Source organism: Aulonocara sp. 'chitande type north' Nkhata Bay, linkage group LG20 (assembly GCF_057382095.1).
Source record: "Aulonocara sp. 'chitande type north' Nkhata Bay isolate Kocher_YH1m ecotype deep benthic linkage group LG20, A_spYH_male_GT1.1, whole genome shotgun sequence".
Lineage (NCBI taxonomy): Eukaryota > Metazoa > Chordata > Actinopteri > Cichliformes > Cichlidae > Aulonocara > Aulonocara sp. 'chitande type north' Nkhata Bay.
This window is the reverse complement of record NC_141363.1, coordinates 15077090-15095732: the sequence shown is the minus strand read 5'-3', so window position 1 is coordinate 15095732 and position 18643 is coordinate 15077090.

Genomic DNA, 18643 nt, shown 5'->3' with positions numbered 1-18643 from the left:
TCAGAAAACTAAAACTGTTATACTCTAAAGTTTGGACAAATATGATGATTGAGGAAAACATGAAGCTGGAGATGTACCAAGGGCTCAGAGATTAACTCGAGAAGATGTGGAGGGTGAAGACAACAGTGGTCTCAGTGGTAATCGGAGCACTCGGTGCAGTGACCCTGAAGCTGGGCATGGTGGCTCCATCAGATCCCAGGAACAACATCTGAGATCTCTGTGCAGAAGAGCCTCAAGCTCCCAACCCTCTGGTAGAAGACCCGAGCTTGTAGGATAAAGACCGCCTGAAGGGGCAAGAGGGGAATTTTGATCTAATTTATAAACACATATTAAATGGTCCATTGATACACTCAGGGAATTTTTTCACCCATCTGCCCATCTGCAGCATTTTTGAACATGCATATCCCGAAAGCGACTAAATATGAAAACCAGAAGAGATTTCTGTAATTTAGTACAGATATATAAATAAATATTTCAGTCTTGGCTGCTTGGGAAAGAAACAAAAAGACATTAAAGCCGCCCTGTAAGGTCCCATTTTTGAGCACATTTCCTTAATAAAACAAAAAAAGGTTAATCATAGTGCACACATAGTTTTCTTTGCTTTCAGAGTGACTGATTCTATCATGTTCATTTTTGCACAATACAGAATTCTTGAGTTCTTTCCAAAATGTTATGTGTAACCAATGAATAAATGAATGATCCTTTCCTGCTCAGTCCTATAAAAACTACATTTGTTATCATTTAGAAATCTCAACACATTCACGTGTTCTATTTTTTTTTTTTAGAACCAATTCCTTAATTTTGTTTTTAGCTACAGTTTCTAAATGAACAATGTCTATAAATTGCTTGTGTTAATAATTTGGTGTCATACAGTTAAATACTGAGTTTTTCTTTCAGTTCTGGACCAGCGCTCTGTGTGCCTGAAGCTTTAGTTAGCATCTTCAGTAGTCGTAGTTAGAAGACTTTGTGGAGTGTGAGGAGGAATAGAAAGACATTTTAATTTATCTAACATGTGGCACTGTGTGTCCACTGTTTTTATTTAATTTTTAGCTTGGAAAACATAAATCACTGTGCGTCGAATAGTTGAAATGGGTACGTGTGCGTATTTGAGTGTGTATGGAGGCAATGTGTCTGCTTTTCTGTGGAAAATTTCCCAGAGTGGTTTTGACTGTCATTTTTTCCCCAGTGCTCATTTTCCAGAGCTGAACTTCAGCAGAGGCCTGTGTTGGAGCTGTGGACTCAGTTTCAGATGAAGCTCGGGGAGATGACTACACTTTTTTTTTTTTATTGACGTGTCAGTCGTCACCTCCTAATCGACACTCATAACAAACCTTTGAACTTCATCAACTTGCCTATATTTAGATGCTCACAGATGTTACACAACGAGTTTGAGTGTATTATGCCTGAAGTTGAGACTGTGTTAATAAGAAAATAACGATGTGTTGAAGTGTACTAGATGTTTAGAGGTTATGTCAATAAAAGAACAGCTGTCCTCCTTCAATAGTAGATTCACTATTGTGTAAGATGCATACATAGGCCTGTCTAATACTAATACAATTTATTACTATGCAATAATGTCTGACTCTGCAGTTCATGACCTCACTTTTTATTGTTTTACCACCTTTCAGCTTGTGGTTCTGGTTTTTGCTACGCCATAAACCTCTCTGTGATTCGTTTTGTTGTTTGCACACACGTCAGTATCTTTCTGCAAACTGCAAATGCTGTTTACGTTCTGAGCTGAAACTTGGAGAAATGCAGAAAGTAAAAACTGAGCCTTACCACTGCAACCTGTTGGTCTGGGGCATGGCTTATGTCAACAATCTCTGTGTGTTGCATTGCACTCTTCACAGTTTTCACTACTGCTTAGTGAGCAGTTTCCAGACAAGTTGGCATCTCCTGAGGCGATCTGACCAAAAGGACCAAAGCACGGTTTTCATTGCAGCTTTGTATATCTTATTGTGACTGTGTGCTAGCTGCTAGAAACCTCCAGCAAATGACTCAAGGTAGACAAAGACAGCAACTGACTGTTGAAGATTTTACAGTATTTAAAAAGAAATGGCAAAAGTTAGTGAAAGTGCAAAATGAAAGAAGAGGAAGAGTAATCATTAGACTTTATGCAGAGTTTGTGGATAGCTGGAAAGCAGACAAATATGGTGATATTGATTTCAGATTACAGACAATGTTTGAAAAATTTCTTTAATGAAAAAAACATTCTTGCTTTATTGTCACATGATAGAAAAAATTAGATAATACGGCCAATAACGAGTGTCTTTTCTGGTAGTTTTTCACTAGTAACTAGTGCGGATGTTTAGCCATTGGAACAACTGGTGTGTGGTGTTCAGTATCATTTTAGGTTATGCACAAGGCCATTAGTGTAAATAGTCTATAATAGTAGTATTATAATAAAACTTCAAATAACAATTAAAACCTAGTTACAAAATAAACGATAATCACTGTGGTTATATCGTCACCTGTTGAGTTTAGCATGCACTTAAAGGTACTTTCATTATATTTCATGCGGAGACTTTAAAACAAATCCAAAAAACAAGATCTCACGATGGCGTCCTCGTTTGCACGAGGAAAATGAATGCATGATATAATCTTTCAAGCATCCCACAGTCAGAGATAATCAAACCTAGTTTTGAGCATGCAGCTGAGCTGAAGGTTGGAGGAGAAAGAATAATTAGTTGCAGCTCTCTGACATCACACAACTCCTGCAAAAAAACCCCACACTGCTTCCTGTACTGGCCCTGTGCATTTTCCCTCATGATTACTCTCACAAATCTTCACATATTTTTCTGCGTCACGGGCTAAATGAACATGAACACTTAACAGGGCGTCACATCCATCCTCGGCTGCAGGTGCCGTGTGATTATTTCTCTGGAGGGAAACCTAGCTCGATCTGAGTAAGACCTCTGTGTGGTTCCTGGCAGAGTGGCCTCTCGGATTCCTCAGCATGAAGACGCTGAGCTCCAAAAGACTCCTTGCTGAATGTAAACCGAAAGCCTTTCAGAAACTCAGATTCAGCCAACCACATAACCCCCTTAAGGCAAGCCAGGCTGCACTCGGACTGAGCAGAGAAAGAACTATTGTGTACGTCTCTTTTACAGCGTACTCGGAACAAAATGAACCAGCTAAATTGTTCGGAAGAATTCATTGAACATTTTGGTATTAAAGTTTGGTTAGAAGGATACAGTACTATCTTTGTTTTACTTGATTTATGGGAGTCAAACTGAAATTAAAACAATTAAGTCTGACCCTGGAGAGCTTTTATTGCCAGGCCTTAAGTTAGACTGACATAACGTCTTGTGTAATGGTGGGATTTGTGCGTGTGTGTATACACTAAGAGTTTTAAAACTAGTGTCCCAGATTATTATGACAGGTAGCTGCTGAAGCATGAGCGTGTGAAACCCTCACGGAAGTCCCCCTGTCAGTGTTACATAACCCAGGGAGACGCAGAGCCTCACATAAAGAGGATTTATTCTCTTAAGCACAGAATGAGCAAACAAAGCCAACTGATTTATAACAATAACATAACATAACAATAACAGAATCAGACCCTCATTAGTTTTACAGCCATAAACTGTAAGGGTGTAAATATAGGAAAATGAATTCCTGCAAGCTCTGACAGGACCACAAGCAGAATGATAAAGGTAATGACTTGGCACCTGCACAGTGGGCAGAGATGAGCCTGTATTTGACCCTTCTAACACAGAGATGTACTTTAAATCGTGTGTTGACATGTGGGTAAACAAGGCGTCAATATGTGACCGGCTAAAGTCGTACTTTTTTGTTTCCTGAAACTCCAAAACTTGCAAAAAACAAACAAACAAACAAACAAAAACTTATTAAGGGTTATTTTACTGTTTGTGTTTTACAACCTTTTAACCTGAAGATGTCACTGTCTATAAATAGTCACTTGTAACACACGGTAAATGATTAAACTCGTAATAAAACTCTGTGCGGTTTACAAGAACTCGGTGATCGATCTCAATCCACACAGCGTCACTGCCACGGTCTAAAGTCGCCAACACTAAAAGGGGGGTGATTTCCCTGTCTGACTGAGCAGGTCATACCCCCAGGCTTGTGAAATGGGTGTTTTCCCCCTCGTGACTGAGGTATTTACCAGAACATGGTAAACTGTTTGTTTGCAGTTTATGCTTTTGAAAATGTTCAATAAACTTGATTTTTCTGATGCAGTTTCGAGAAGCAGTTAAGAAAACAAACATTGGAAGTCTTGAAAGTTATTTCTTTGTGGTTGCATCATTGCTTTGGCTGGCTTTTATGCGTGCTGCATCAAGCCTGACTAGCCACTTAAAATATTTGATTATTTGAATATTATACTGTCAAAAACTGGTCTGAGTTTAGCAAAACTGTGTCACACTCTCATGCTTGTTTTGTAGCTCTAGAAGATAACTGGTTTAGCTTAGCATGCAGCCTGCAAGCTAACCTAAATCTAGTATAATAGGTGAGCAGGAAAACACAACATAAATGGGAATTTAATAATAATAATAAAGGATTGCATTTATATAGCGCTTTTCGGGACCCCTCAAAACACTTTACAATACCACTATTCATTCACTCTCAAATTCATACACTGCTGAAAGCAAGCTACAGTTGTAACCACAGCTGCCCTGGGGCAGACTGACAGAGGCGAGGCTGCCATATCGCGCCATCGGCCCCTCTGGCCAACACCAGTAGGCGGTAGGTGAAGTGTCTTGCCCAAGGACACAACGACCGAGACTGTCCGAGACACCCAACTCTTGAGCCACGATCGGTTATTGTTATAGTACGTAACTACTAGGGGTGCAACGATACACAAAATTCACGGTTCGGTTCGATACTTTGGTGTCACGGTTCGATATTTTTTCGATACAAAAAAATGTTCATGCCTTTTTAATTTGTCATTTATTAAAATTATAAATATATATTTTAACTCAAAAGTACAGTTTTTAAATTTAACCCTAACCCTTGTGCTGTTTTTTATTTTGACAGCGAATGCGCACCTGCGGACCACTTATGTGCAGCCCTGGTTATTTAGCTCGTCATATCGCAGCCACAGAAATTATTTTGTCCATGAAACCATAAAGCTGCACTTTCTTTTTGCCTTATAGTCTGATTTGTCATAACTTCTCCGTTTTGTGGTAAGCTTTTCTTTGGCTGTCACTTCTTCACCCTGACCTGTCTTATTTGGCTCAGCAGAACTAAAATATATATACTGCTGCTTTTACACACGCACTCACATAAGCTCAGCGATTCTCTGCGCGATCAACCTCTCACATGTTTAAGCTTGCTGCGGGAGATTTCACTTGTCATGTTTGCATAGTAAGCTAACGATTAATAAGACGATGTCAGAGGAATTGGTGCGCAAATTATCATCACTCACAGATCAGTGCTGTCGCTCTCTATACACAGTTCGCGTGATTGCAAAGTGAAAGCAAAAAAACAAGCGCAAATTCAAATGCGATTTCAATATGTCACATATTGACAGTGGCTCACCGATGCCAATGACATAATTACCCAGCTACATTTCCGAAAGAATGCAAAAGCATTGACATATATTTTTCCTTCCTACAATAGCCCGACGGGCAGGGCAGAGATAGATTTTGGTAGCCCGACTGGAAAAATCGCTAGCCCCGGGATGTCGGGCTAGCGATATTGCGAGCCTGTATCTGATTGAGGAATCACTCATCTTTGGAAAAGAGAATTTATTACAGAGAAATGTCTCTTTCCAAAATAAAAGCTATACTATCCGCTTCTTCTGGGCTATATTCTCAGCAGCATATTAAACATATCAGGTCCCCATAAGGAGAATCGTGTGCTAACGGCTGTCTAAATGACTCGGGTAAAGTTTGTAGCATGCATGCTTGTTGTTTTGTCTTTGCACTAGGATGATGTCGGCGTAAATGTGCAGTCATATTCGTTGTGTTCCCGCTAGTGCTTTCAGGTTAACCTCGTTAAAATGACCTTAACGCCACAACACGGCAAATCTCCGTTAACGAGCTACCCCTGATAGCCCCGTGCATGGGGCTAGACGGCCAACACGTTAACGAGCTAACTGCGATAACACACTAGATCCCACCCATGTAATTGAGCATTGCGTGGCACATCCAACATACTGTTTTACTTTAGTCCATGACTCGCTTACCTTCAGGGTCATACGTCACATGAAAACCAAAATAATTCCAAACGCCAGATCTGAATGAGGGTGGGAGAGGTTCAATTTGCCTGTTGCAAGGAGAGCTTAACTTCTGTCTCGCTAGCTTGCCCTGCGCTCTTCCTTCTGACGATGCTGTCTGTGTGGAGCGCTCAGTGGATCTGCACTCGACAGTGCAGCCTAGGCGGAGTAGTCGAACGCAGATTCACTGAGCATCGTCAGAAGGAAAGTTGATAAAATAAATTACAAATGTTGTATTGTTCGATACATATGCGTACCGAACCGAAAGCACTGTATCGAACGGTTCAATATCGATACGAATATCGTTGCACCCCTAGTAACTACCTGCAAATCCTCACAGTTGTCATGTGACTGTGTGACTGTTCATTCAATCAGTGTTTGAGATAATGCAAGCGAGCAAACATTTCCACATTGATTGACTGTCAGCTGACGTTTTTTTCTCTCGATGTGTAGTTCCAAATTCAAAGTTGTGCTGATCTCAATGTGACCTTGTCTTTAACACTGTCTGAACGTCCTCATTAACCTAACCCCCCCCCCCCCCCCCCCCACACACACACACACAACCTTAATTATACATAACTTGAGGCCTTGTAGCAGTGATTCCACTACATGAAAGTGCTGCATGTAGTTTGCTAGAAGTCGTGCTAAAAAATATTTTTCAGTATTTCTGAATTTTTGCTCAAAATTGCCACATTATAATCTATATATAACCTGTTAGTGTTTGCCACACTTCATGCTTATACTCGCTTTGCTTAGCATAGCAGTAAATTATTCGTACACAGTGCAGGTATATGAAAGGGCCTGTAAAGAATTTAAGCAGGTGAGTACAGTGCAGTATGTCATGAAGCAATAAATTAATTACAGACCAAAACTTTTGTTTTTCTTTTGTAATTTTTTTTTAAATTTTAGATCTGGCTTAAAATATTTGCATTTGATTCTTGAAATGAGGCATCTTAACTAAAGACATAGATGATGGGTTCACCTTTCAGTGGCAGAGGTTGCTACCTGTTCAAAACAAGAGCTTCATTGTTTTGGGATTTTGTGAGTTTCTAGTAAATCAGTACAAAGAAATCCGATCAGGAGACGATACCAAAAATGTGGAACTGGGTGTGTGTTGGATGCTTTCCCAGTAACTATTGATGTCAAATCTTTGCATCTAACTCTCTGAAAAAATAGACAGGACACTGTGCTGTATTGTTGGCTGTAGCCTTACAGTGATTCCCTGCAGAGATACAAACTGTTTGCCTTTTCATCGCGTGCCACATAAAGCAGTTCAAGTGAAAGATTTAATGACGGTGCTGAGTCATTTTAATTAGTAGGTACAATAATTATATCTTCCCTAATCTCAACACTTTCTCGGCCTTCCTCCTGTCCACTCCCCTCCTTTTCCTCTGCTTCCTTTTTTCAGCCCAGTCTTGGCAAGCAAACAGACATCATGAGGTTTCCCAGAGGTCCAGCTCACGGAAATGTCAGTTTGATTCATATTCTGTTTGGAGCGAAGATAAAGATAAAGGTACTTGAGTTTATTTAGCGCACATTTCCATATCTAATACCACCCATTCCTGACCGCCCTAAAAGAAACCCGCAACACCATTACAGCTAAGAAAAAAAAAACAAAACTGAAGTTGTTTTAATATTTTTGCAGATGGTGAGGCCACTGCTATGTTTATAATTACGTCACACATACCATTTAAATCCCTCTGGTTAAGAGAATCTTGTTTGATTATGATACGGTGATGTAACTGGGAGGAAGGCATTGAGTTATACAAGCTGACATCATCTCTGTGTAGAGATTTCACAAACTTTCTTGTTAACGCTTCAGTCGATGACAAACTGAAACCCTCCCCGAGGCAGGTGCACATCAGTGAAGCCATTTTTATTATCACTGGGTAAAAATAAACTACTCACAATCTGAATCTTTAGCCTGCTGCCATGAGACACAAAAGTGAGACCCTACTTATTTTCTTTGATATATCTTATTGATTGCCACTGTGTTGCTATGTGACATGCCCAGACTTTGCTCAGGGCTCAGATCTCAGCTAAAAGTTTGTTTGGTATTATCTGTCTGTGTGTCTCTGAGATTTGATGGATTGTCTGTTGGAGGGTGGGGGAGGTCCTGTGAGATTGAGCTAAGACAAATGTCTTTTTGTCTTGACAGTTCACAGGATAAGAGAAAGCTATGGGTATTAGGGCTTTATTATAGAAGGAGTGGCTGAATGCAAAGAAATGTTTTCAGGATAATCCTATTCACGGATGAAGAGATTGTAAAAAGGTTGACATGGTAATTACGTCATGATATCAGGTCTAAGTTAAGCTCTATAACCCTCACTAAGGTGATGCAAAATTAACATCTTGGATAACACTCTATATTCTGAATTGTAACCAAGCTATGTTTGATATTTGAAACATGGTGCACAGACAAAAACAAAACTACTTGTTGACTCATTGCTTCTGAGGCTGTTTTGAGCTCACAAGCAATTGAATTAGTTTGTATCTGGTAAAAATTTATGTCATAAGAATTCTGTTATAAAAAGCATCCTTACTAAATTAGATTAAGCAAGGCACATACACACACATACAAAGAGTCATAGTTAGCATGGTTAAGATGTCAGTGGAGTTTTGCTCACCATGGAAATTATATATAACCTGGCATAAGATGTGTTTTTTTAGGTTAGTTGACAATATAAGAATTTTTAGATGAAAACTGAGCCTTTTTTAAATTTCAGACTCCAACTTTGTCAATCTCACTTAAAGCTGGACTCAGTACTTTTGTGATGCACTCATACGCTTTATGAGTGCAGCTTACTAACCAAGCTTGCGAGTCTCAGCTAAAAACTCTACTCTTACGCACAAATACGGTCACTTTTCGCCTCAAACAAACATTTTATAACCAAAATGCCAACATTATGGAGCCCCACAGGGGACATGAGAGAAAAAAAATTAAGACGGACTTTTGCAAGATCTCGCAAAACTTTTGCGAGATCCCGAGTTTGTTTTGCGAGATCCCGCAAAAGTCCGTCTTAATTTTTTTTTCTCCCATGTCCCCTGCGGGGCTCCGTACAACATAGAGGTTTTGAGATGCAGAATTTAATTTAAACTTTAACGTTTGGAGCTATAAGGTGGAAAAGGATCGGAAAAGAAATCAGGATCCTGTCAGGAAAATGTGGATGTGCCAAATTTTTACAAAGAAAGCTAAAGCTAATCATCACCTTTCTCATGACTGTTCCTTCTTGTAATAGTTTAAAAGAGGTCAGAAAGTTAATGCCAGTGTTCATAAAGCCAGTAAGCAGAAAAGTCATATCTGTTTCACATTTTGCGTCAGACTAAATAGTTATTCCATTGAATCTCTCCCAGTGGGATGCACTGCTCAACTGGACTCCATTTCTGCTCTTATAAGGATGCTTGTTGTGAACTTAGCCTTTCTAAGCTGAATACAGAGGAGAATGATGAAGTGTTTGTGTGCAGAGATCAGCCAATCTCCAGCAGCATGCCAGATTAGGTGAAGTCAGGAGAAACATTTTAGGGACACATTTATGTGTTAGTTTGACCGAAGGAAAAAATAAAAAGTAAGATGTCTTTAAAATGAGATCACTGCGGGAGTCTCCCTTACATAGCCTCAATCACTTGTGTGTCCAGAAGCACAAAATACTCAGGAAGATCAGAGTGCTCTTTCCCCCCGCTTATGTAAGAGCCCTGCATCTGAGCCAAGACCAGAAGTTTGATGCTCCTTAAGAGGCGGTGATCAAGCTGCCTGCTGTAATTTCAGTTTGTTTCCTTCACTCTCTCACACTCGTTTGAAGTCATTACTGCTCATACTAAGACCTTTGTGAACCGTGCAATAACCGTGAGTGTTTACAGAGCAAAAGATCAGAGAAAGGACTGAGCTGAGCATAAAGTTTTTATGTGTTACTGATGTCTACTGTAGCTGTCATGTCAAGGCCATCCATGCTGGTGAATGTTTGCCAGGACAGATAAAATGAGTCTTTTCACATCCCCCCCATATACAAGGGCTATATCCGTTAGATTAGTTACTAATTACTATCTGTGTTTAAGACATCCGAAAGATCACACCACTTCCTGAACTGCATTTCAAGGTCCATGTACTGGAATTCAAGCAGCCAGTGTTAATGACCTGAGTTGTCCCATTTGTCATACGTTCCAGGAATCCCTTGTTCACCTTTGGCAGCATCTTGCAACCCCATGTGGGTGAGAGATAAAGGCCGGATTCCGAGCAGCAGTGAGCAGTGAAAGCCCTTTTTTGGTCATATCACAGTAATTGGAGGCCAAATAAGCCAGCTGCGATGGAGAACTCTGTAGACTCAGAACTGAGCTGCATTACTGCTGCTTGACCTGCCACTTGCAAAACTCTCTGGCATGCACTGGCTGTCTGAGTGGGGCTGTTTTTGGAGATTTGGATCAAGGAAATAGCTTAGAGCCTAATGATTAAATTAAGATTTAGAAAATAGTAAATCCCTGTACCCCTTGCGGCATGATGTCTTAAGAATTTTATTTGCTTTTTCATGTCTATCTGTAAGGTCTTTGGAAAGCACCTGATTTTCTGGGGTTGTCTTGCACTCCTTTGACGTTGTTACACAAAGAGCAGTGAAGTGCTGATATTTAATAGATGTTTTCGACACCCACTCCTGTAATTCACTGGTGCGCTGTTGATCTGGGAACAGCTCTTTTTGGCTGCTCCGGAGCACTTGTTGAAAACCAGCAAGTCTTGTCTAGCCCATACGGTGCAAAGGAACAGACTGTGGCACTTCCTGTCTTTTAGCCATTACTACAAGTGGCTCCCTTGGGGATAGTACTTCCACCTGAGAGGATGTGCTAAAGAATAGGGAAAAGGGTGGACATTTACCTCGAGATGTTGATAGATTACCTAATACCTGACCCAGCTGACTTAGACCCATGCAGGTCACCTAAAGCTGAAGTGTTTGGATGATTCCTCTGTCAGGACTTAAAGCCTCACTGGAGTTAAGAAGCTTTGCTGCATGACTGATGTGCACAACACTGTGATAGTTTTGTCCTGCCTCTGCTCTTTGTGATGTTACGGGAAGTGCTGACGTGATGACAGACAATATTTGGCTTGTTAACACTGTAGATGGGCCATCATGAACAATTCAATACAACGGAGAGGAAAACTTGGGACTTTCAGTTTTTTTATATGTCCCATTTCATTCCTCTCACTTAAGGTGGAACTATTATGTTTTAAATAAAGCTTCAGGTCACCGTAAGCCAGAACGTCAGCCTTCAGACTGCTTAGGGTTGAGGTTTTTCTGCTCATAACCTTACTTGATAAAGAGTGGATATCCTTCATACAGTTCAATACAATTCAACTCATTTCATTTTTATTTATATATAGCAAAATCACAGTAAGGTGAAGACCCTGCAATACTAGAGAGAAAACCCCAACAATCAGATGATGCCCTATAGGCAAGCACTTGGTAACAGTGGGAGGGAAAAACTCATGTTTAACAGGAAGAAACCTCCGACAGAACGAGACTCAGGGAGGGGCAGACATCTGCCGCGATTAGTTAAGGACAAGAGAGACGGAACAAAAGACACAACCAAGAAGCTGTTCAGGTCCTGTGTTTGCGAGAAACAGCCAGTCAGAAGACATTTGATTTAAAGAAATGGTTGCTTTGAGAGAAGATGAGGGCTGGATCAACATCCAGTTTCAGAAAAATAAGTATTTTTTTTGAGCCATCAACAATACAAAGCTGCTCTAGTAGAGTTCAGAGATAAAAAATATAAAATTACAAATAAATATAACAGATCAGTTTTAAAAATATTGTTTTCTAAATCTCATATTAACCCAATCTTCTATAAAGTTTCCCTCAGAATTGACAGTGGAATGAAAACCGTGAAATAATTATTTGTTGCTGGCTTCACTCATCAGTAAGGACTTCATAACCAGAGAAGAAGGCTTGTTGAGAAATATAAAGAAATATATGATACATAAATCACAAACTCAGCACCCCAGGCCTGCCCAACGGCAAGCACTAGCTTGTTTGTAGTGTGACCAAATCAGTGACGCTAAGCTCGTCGTGGCAGATTTATAACAAAGAAATTTTGGCCTGACCTTCAGATGTTTGGAGTCAATCTGTGGTTTTAGAAGGTTTAATACTCACTGGGAGGTTTTTATTGTACTTACATGCAGAGCTGTCATCAACTTGATCAAATCTATCTTCACATCAGGAAACAGGAGGAGTAGAGAAACCGTGAAAAGCAGCAAAATACATCAAAGACTCTCACGCTAAAAGTGAAAAGAATGAAGAGTACACAAATGAGGTAAATCATGCCGATAAATGATTGGACTTTTTTCTGCGTCCTTTTTTTCTTTCTTAGAAAACAGAAATGGAATAGAAAGCAATCCTTTATCTATTTTAATGACAAAATTGCTTAACGTGATTTAACAGAATCCAGGAGCTTCAGTGCAAGATTTGGAACAGTTATGGTGCATCTGCTTAACTTTTGGGGCAAGCTGAAGGCCCCGCTCTAGCAGTCACGTCCAACACTGAACTGCTTACGCAAAGAGATAACAGACAAAGGCCAACATATCAGTGACGCATGTGAAGCAAACAAAATACTGTTTCATAATTCTGCTGCTGCCAATTTATTAATGTCTCCACACTTCCTCAGTTGTTCAGCTTATAACTATTCTCTTTGCAAAAGATAAACAAACCCTGATGTCAATGTTTTTTTTACTGTTTATCATTCAGAGTGATAGGTTTCTCTCTGTCTGCGTAACCAAGGCAACCAAATAAACAGTGCAGTGCGCAAACCTAACCTTTGGCCTGCAACTGTAAATCCATAAGCCACTGTGATGGAGACATCATGGGTAAACAGTGATGGCCTCAGCGTTTTTTTTTTCTTATCTGAGATTATACAGACAGGGAGACGGGTCTGGAGAAAACAGCTTTAAGTTAAAGGAATGCACACGGCTTCCTTTAAGACCCAGGACAAAAAAACAACAGACAGCTTGGAGTGTTTTCACTCAGACCCACTCTTCTCTCCATGGACTCGTAATGCTGCTTACTGTGTGGTCTGACGTACTCATATAGGAGCTGGGCTTTCTTTGTTGGGTATCTGTGAGGCAGTAGATAGCTTTATGGTCAATAAAATAGAGAAGATCATCTGCATATGCTTTCCAACTGCCATTTTACATTTTGATTTCCATATCATGACTCTTCTCTTTATTTAGCTTTGCTGTATTTGTTCAGGGATTTATTTTGTTTGTTTCTTGAACGTCATTCTGTTGGATGGTTGGCTGGTTTAGTTTAGACTGAAACTTAGCAACTATTGGATTGATTACAACAAAACAGATGCATTCAGAGATTTATTAATATTCATAAAGCAGAACTGAAGCTGAAGCAAAACACTTGGCAATGAGCTATAACATAAAGTAGGCTAAAATAGCAACGAAAACCAGAATTGGGCAACAAATTCTCCCTAATGCAGTGGCTATTTCAAAGAAAATGATATCAGTGCTTTTTTTTTTTTAGCAGAAATGCACACGCCTACCTTTCCTCATATATCTTTGATTCAGAAAATATTTAGACTTTAGTATTTTTGTCACACTTTCTTGAGTTTGTGATGCAGGGTTTCCCCTCGTAGGTGGTGCTACATTCCTCCTAAGGAGAGTTTTCTTATCCTAGCTGTCTGACACCAAGGACCTACAAAGCGCCTCTGTTTAAGCTTAGGAGAAATACCTTGCATAGCGAGTATGCTGTCTTACTCTTTTAAGATCTGCCACATCCTTCAATGTCTGGGTTTCAGATAGTGACATATGGAGAGAAATGTGCCACATATGTGATTGCCTTGTTTCTGTTATCAGGACGGCTTCTAGAACAGGAGAGCAGCTTGACATGTGTTCCTGTTTTCTGTTCTCCATGGCCAGGCATCTTTAAATGCTTATGTGATGTGTAGGGACATCTGAGTCTGTAAGTGTGATTTCCTTCACACTCCTTCCTCCTTCCATCAGGTTTGAAGAATCTAGAAAGAAGAATCTATATATCATAACACAAACTATAATGGAATATTATAATGGAGATGTCTGTCTCTCTCATTCTTTACTATAAACTATGGCCATTGGCTTCCCCTTTGCTTTCATTATCCTTTCGATGGGTCCAGTGTCAGAGCCAATTTTCAGTAAGGGGGCTAAATGCGATCATTTGGAGTGGCACACATGTATCACAGGAAATACAGGGCTATTTAAGCACCTGAACCACCTGTGAAATATTAGGAATGCAGGTAGTGGCAGAAAAGATCCATCTGCATCTAAAGGACAAAGGTCGCTCTTTCGAGGATGCCAATGTTTACATTTTGGACAGAGAAGACAGATGGTTTGAAAGAGGAGTGAAAGAAGCCATCTATGTCCACTGTGAACGACCATGTTTGAACAGAGGCGGGGGCTTATGACACCAGCTGTCTGCCATCTATAATCCAGTTTTGAGATCCCTTCCCAGACACCTTAACCCCCACTCACATCCTGGGACATTTGACCTCAGGAAATCACATGATAGGGTGGGGATAGATTCACCCAAAACCTTGGCTGATTGTGACCTACACATGTTTCCTTGGCTTGTGTGATTAGGTAGAGCAGGGGTGTCGAACTCCAGGCCTTGAGGGCCGGTGTTCCACAGGTTTTAGATCTCACCCTATGTCAACACACCTGAATCAAATGACTAGTTCATTACCAGGCCTCTGGAGAACTTCAAGACATGTTGGGGAGGTAAATTAGCCATTTAAATCAGCTGTGTTGGATCAAGGACGCATCTAAAACCTGCAGGACACCGACCCTCGGGGCCTAGAGTTCGACACCTGTGAGGTGGAGGATCAATAGGGGGTCCATGACCCTCTTGGGGATGATCCCATAGGGCTTAAAATCTGGGACTTTCCACCAGTCTGTCTTAGAACCAAAGAAGCTTCTCGGATGAGAGGTGAAATGTCTTCAAGGACACTCAAAGAAGTCCCGACATTTTTCTTTCCAAGTTCCTTAGACTATGATGACCTGGATGACTGAAAACCTTCACAGACATCAAATAATATTCACGGTATTAAACTTTTTTCCTTCATAGTGCAGTTAAAGCAATAAATACGCTTACACTATACAAATGTAGCACAATTCACAGACAACTGCATTGTCTGTTACTACTGTGCTGAGACTAATTTTATTCTAGCAAAAAGTTCAAAGAACAGTAAAAGTTAAAAATTCAAAAACTGAAAGTATCAACACCAGAATGTACCTGAAAATAAATGTCAGTATTATTATTATTTTTTGGATGATAGCACTGCTGTGTTTGTTCCATATTATTGTTGTAAATGTTTATATGCTTGATATATTTTGAGGTAAGTACAGCATTAGATCATATTTTATAAGGATTTATGTGTTTGTTTCATCTCTGCCCGATCGTTCTTTTTAGGTTGTAGTCTTCGCGGGACTCGATCTACATAGGCTGGGTTCCCAAAGGGACTTCTAGAACAGAAACTGATTTAGGGATGTGAACAGTCTTGTGGTAGCTAAATTTGAGATTTTGATTTTTGATAAAGTTATAAAAAAGTTACTCTTGACTCTTACTTTTTTGGATTGAAGCTCTCAAACGTTTCTTTACAGCTCATCTCTTTGTTTAGAAATAACAGCATGATGGGTAGTTGTTGTGAGAAGTGAACAGCTTCCTCAACCCACGCACGCAGTTTTTAATAAAACTGTCATATCCTCTACTGGGAGATGCACTAAACAAACAAAAAACAAATGTGCTTTAGAGATATCATGTGGGAAACTGTTAGATATTAACCAATGACTCATGTTAGGTCTGAGTCAGTTCTGGTCATCTCTTAAATCCCACACAGAAAAGCCTCAGCAGATTAGTTCCCATCGCTTTCGACTCTCTCTCTCTGTCTCATTTACTTTGGTTTAGATTTCATACAGTGAAAGAAACCAAAGCTGTGTGCGGATTATGTTACTCAGGCCATTTGCACATGAGCAAAGTTCAGGAGAAAGAAGAATGCAGGCGTGCCAGTATTTGTGGCTTTGAACCGTGCGTGTGTTTGCGCGTCACTCTTCCTGGGCATATTGTTATGACAGACGGTCAGCGGACCCTTTTAAATGCAGGCTCTCCCTTCCTGTGATGGAATTCCTGCCATCAAAAAACATTCTCCCAAACAATTGCCATAATTAGAGCCCACGCTCTCTTGAATGGTGTTGGACACTAAGTGAATTATTTGGGGTTAAGTAAAGATCATTAATAAGGAAACAAATAGGTCTCTGTAAAAACAAATCAGCAAAATCTGATGGTAGTTTGAGTTTCCTCTTCATAAAAATGAATAATGACATTACTCTAGTTCTGTAATTATCTCACAGTGGGACTTTTTGTTCTCATTAAAAACAAGATTTGTTTGTTAACCATGTGAGAGATCCATCCTGTGAAGAGTGATTTCTAATCTCTGTAGTTTGTTGTTAGGGATGGATTGCTGACAGAGAACACTTATTAAATGAACAATATAAAAATGCATATTTTATTCCCTGTATTTCATAAATATAGAGAGACACTATCATGTTTAATTTACTTTTTATGTCATTTTAAAGTGAAGTCTGTGTATTTGTTTATAATTGTCTAACTCAGAGATTGCATGTGGTCTTGGTAGGTTGTACAATTCATTTATTTGTGCTTTTATTAGATGGATTTATAATTCAGTGATATAAGTGATATATTCACTGATTGATCAAGGAAATGACTCGAGGCTTATATTTCTAAAAACAAAACAAGCAAACAAAAAATCTGAGTAAATGTATTGGCGAAGTAATGTAGGGACAACATGAAGCTAAAAAGCTCACTTTAGTATTTACGCTTACATCCCCACAGCTTTTTCTGACAATCCTTGACCAACAAGCACTTTTTGTTTATGACTTTTAGATAACATATACACAGATGTAGCTAAATCATAAATTGGGTCTTTGACCCAGTATTTTGAGTTTTCTCTGGACTTAAGAGATAGTTTTTGTTCATGTTCTTGAGTATGTTGTTTCCTAGTGCTTCTGAGTTTGCTACCTATGGTTCTTAGTGTCTTGTTTGATTGTTCGTCCCTTTAATGTCCAGTATTGTCCTAGATTCTTCTCTGTGTCCTAATCAGCCTTGTCTGTCTGAGCTCTCCGTGTTCCCCAGGTGTGTCCTCTCAGCCCTCTAATCTTCCCTGAGTATTTAAACACCCGGCGTGCTTCTGTTACTCATCACGTCCTCCCTCATGTTGTGTGTGCTGCTGGCTATTTGGCCACGTCTAGCTTCTAGCCAATTCACACCTGTTCTGCTCTTTCATTATATTTTGTTAAATCTTTCTGTTTTTTGAGTCCAATCTTGTGAGTCCTGCTCCCAGCTTGCCACACAGCAGTGCCATGACATTTGCTAGCAAAAAGATGGAAAGCTACTAGGAGACAGTGTGCATACATATAAAATAAGTCATGGTTTGGTATCAAATTCAATTCAGTTTTATTTATACAGCGCCAAATCACAACAACAGTGGCCTACTTCCTTTTCCCATGGTGGAAATACAGTTTATTTGCCATTCTGTATAACTAATACTACCAGGTGAAGCCAGTGAGTGACAGCACTTGGAGAAGATATTGATAAGCTTTCAGTCTTTATTTTAGTTTCGTTATAGGTTAAAGTACAAACATCCCCAATAACCTGTTTTACAGCAGATATCCTGATACATCGGCATTAATTAGCGACGACAGAGTTTATGACCATTTATTACACCAAAGAAACCCGTCAGGTTTCACTGGGCTCAGACAGTGAAAGAAATAAAGAAATTAAGTAATTTGTCCTTTCACATGACAAAAAAACAAAGAAACAAAGAAACAGAAAACCCCACAAAGCACTCAGAGATCTCTACTGCTATTTTTATTACCTTTCTGTTAATAAATTGAATACTAACAATAAAATTGTAACTAGTGGTTGGTGATTATCAGGAACTTACTGGAACCTTTAGTAGGCCATTTCTGGTCTGTGCAGCAGGGTGAAAGAAAAACTCAAACTCTTAGCTAGTGTGTGTGTTTTGGCAGAACAAAAAGTTACTCATATCAACCCCCTCAAGTAGATAAGTCTTATTTCTTGGCCCTGAAATGTCATATTCATGTGTGTCTAACCAGTGAGTGGTTGGAACAGGATACAATAGTTTGTGTAACTTCTCGGTGAGGTGTTTATTCATGTCTATGGTGAAAATGTAGAATGGTACGTTCTGTCACTCACACTATAAAACTACGGGCCACCATGGAGGTTGCGGCAGGGAGGGTGTGTGAGCGAGGTTGGAGTGAAAAGTTTGGGTGGAGCTGGGTCTGTGGCCACAGTGAGACCCTTTAATAGCTCCCGCTCACCACCGAGGGCTGCTTAAAAATTCACATGGTATATTTACACCTTTAACTTGTGACCTGCTGTTTGCTTATCACTGATTTTTGTTGAGGGA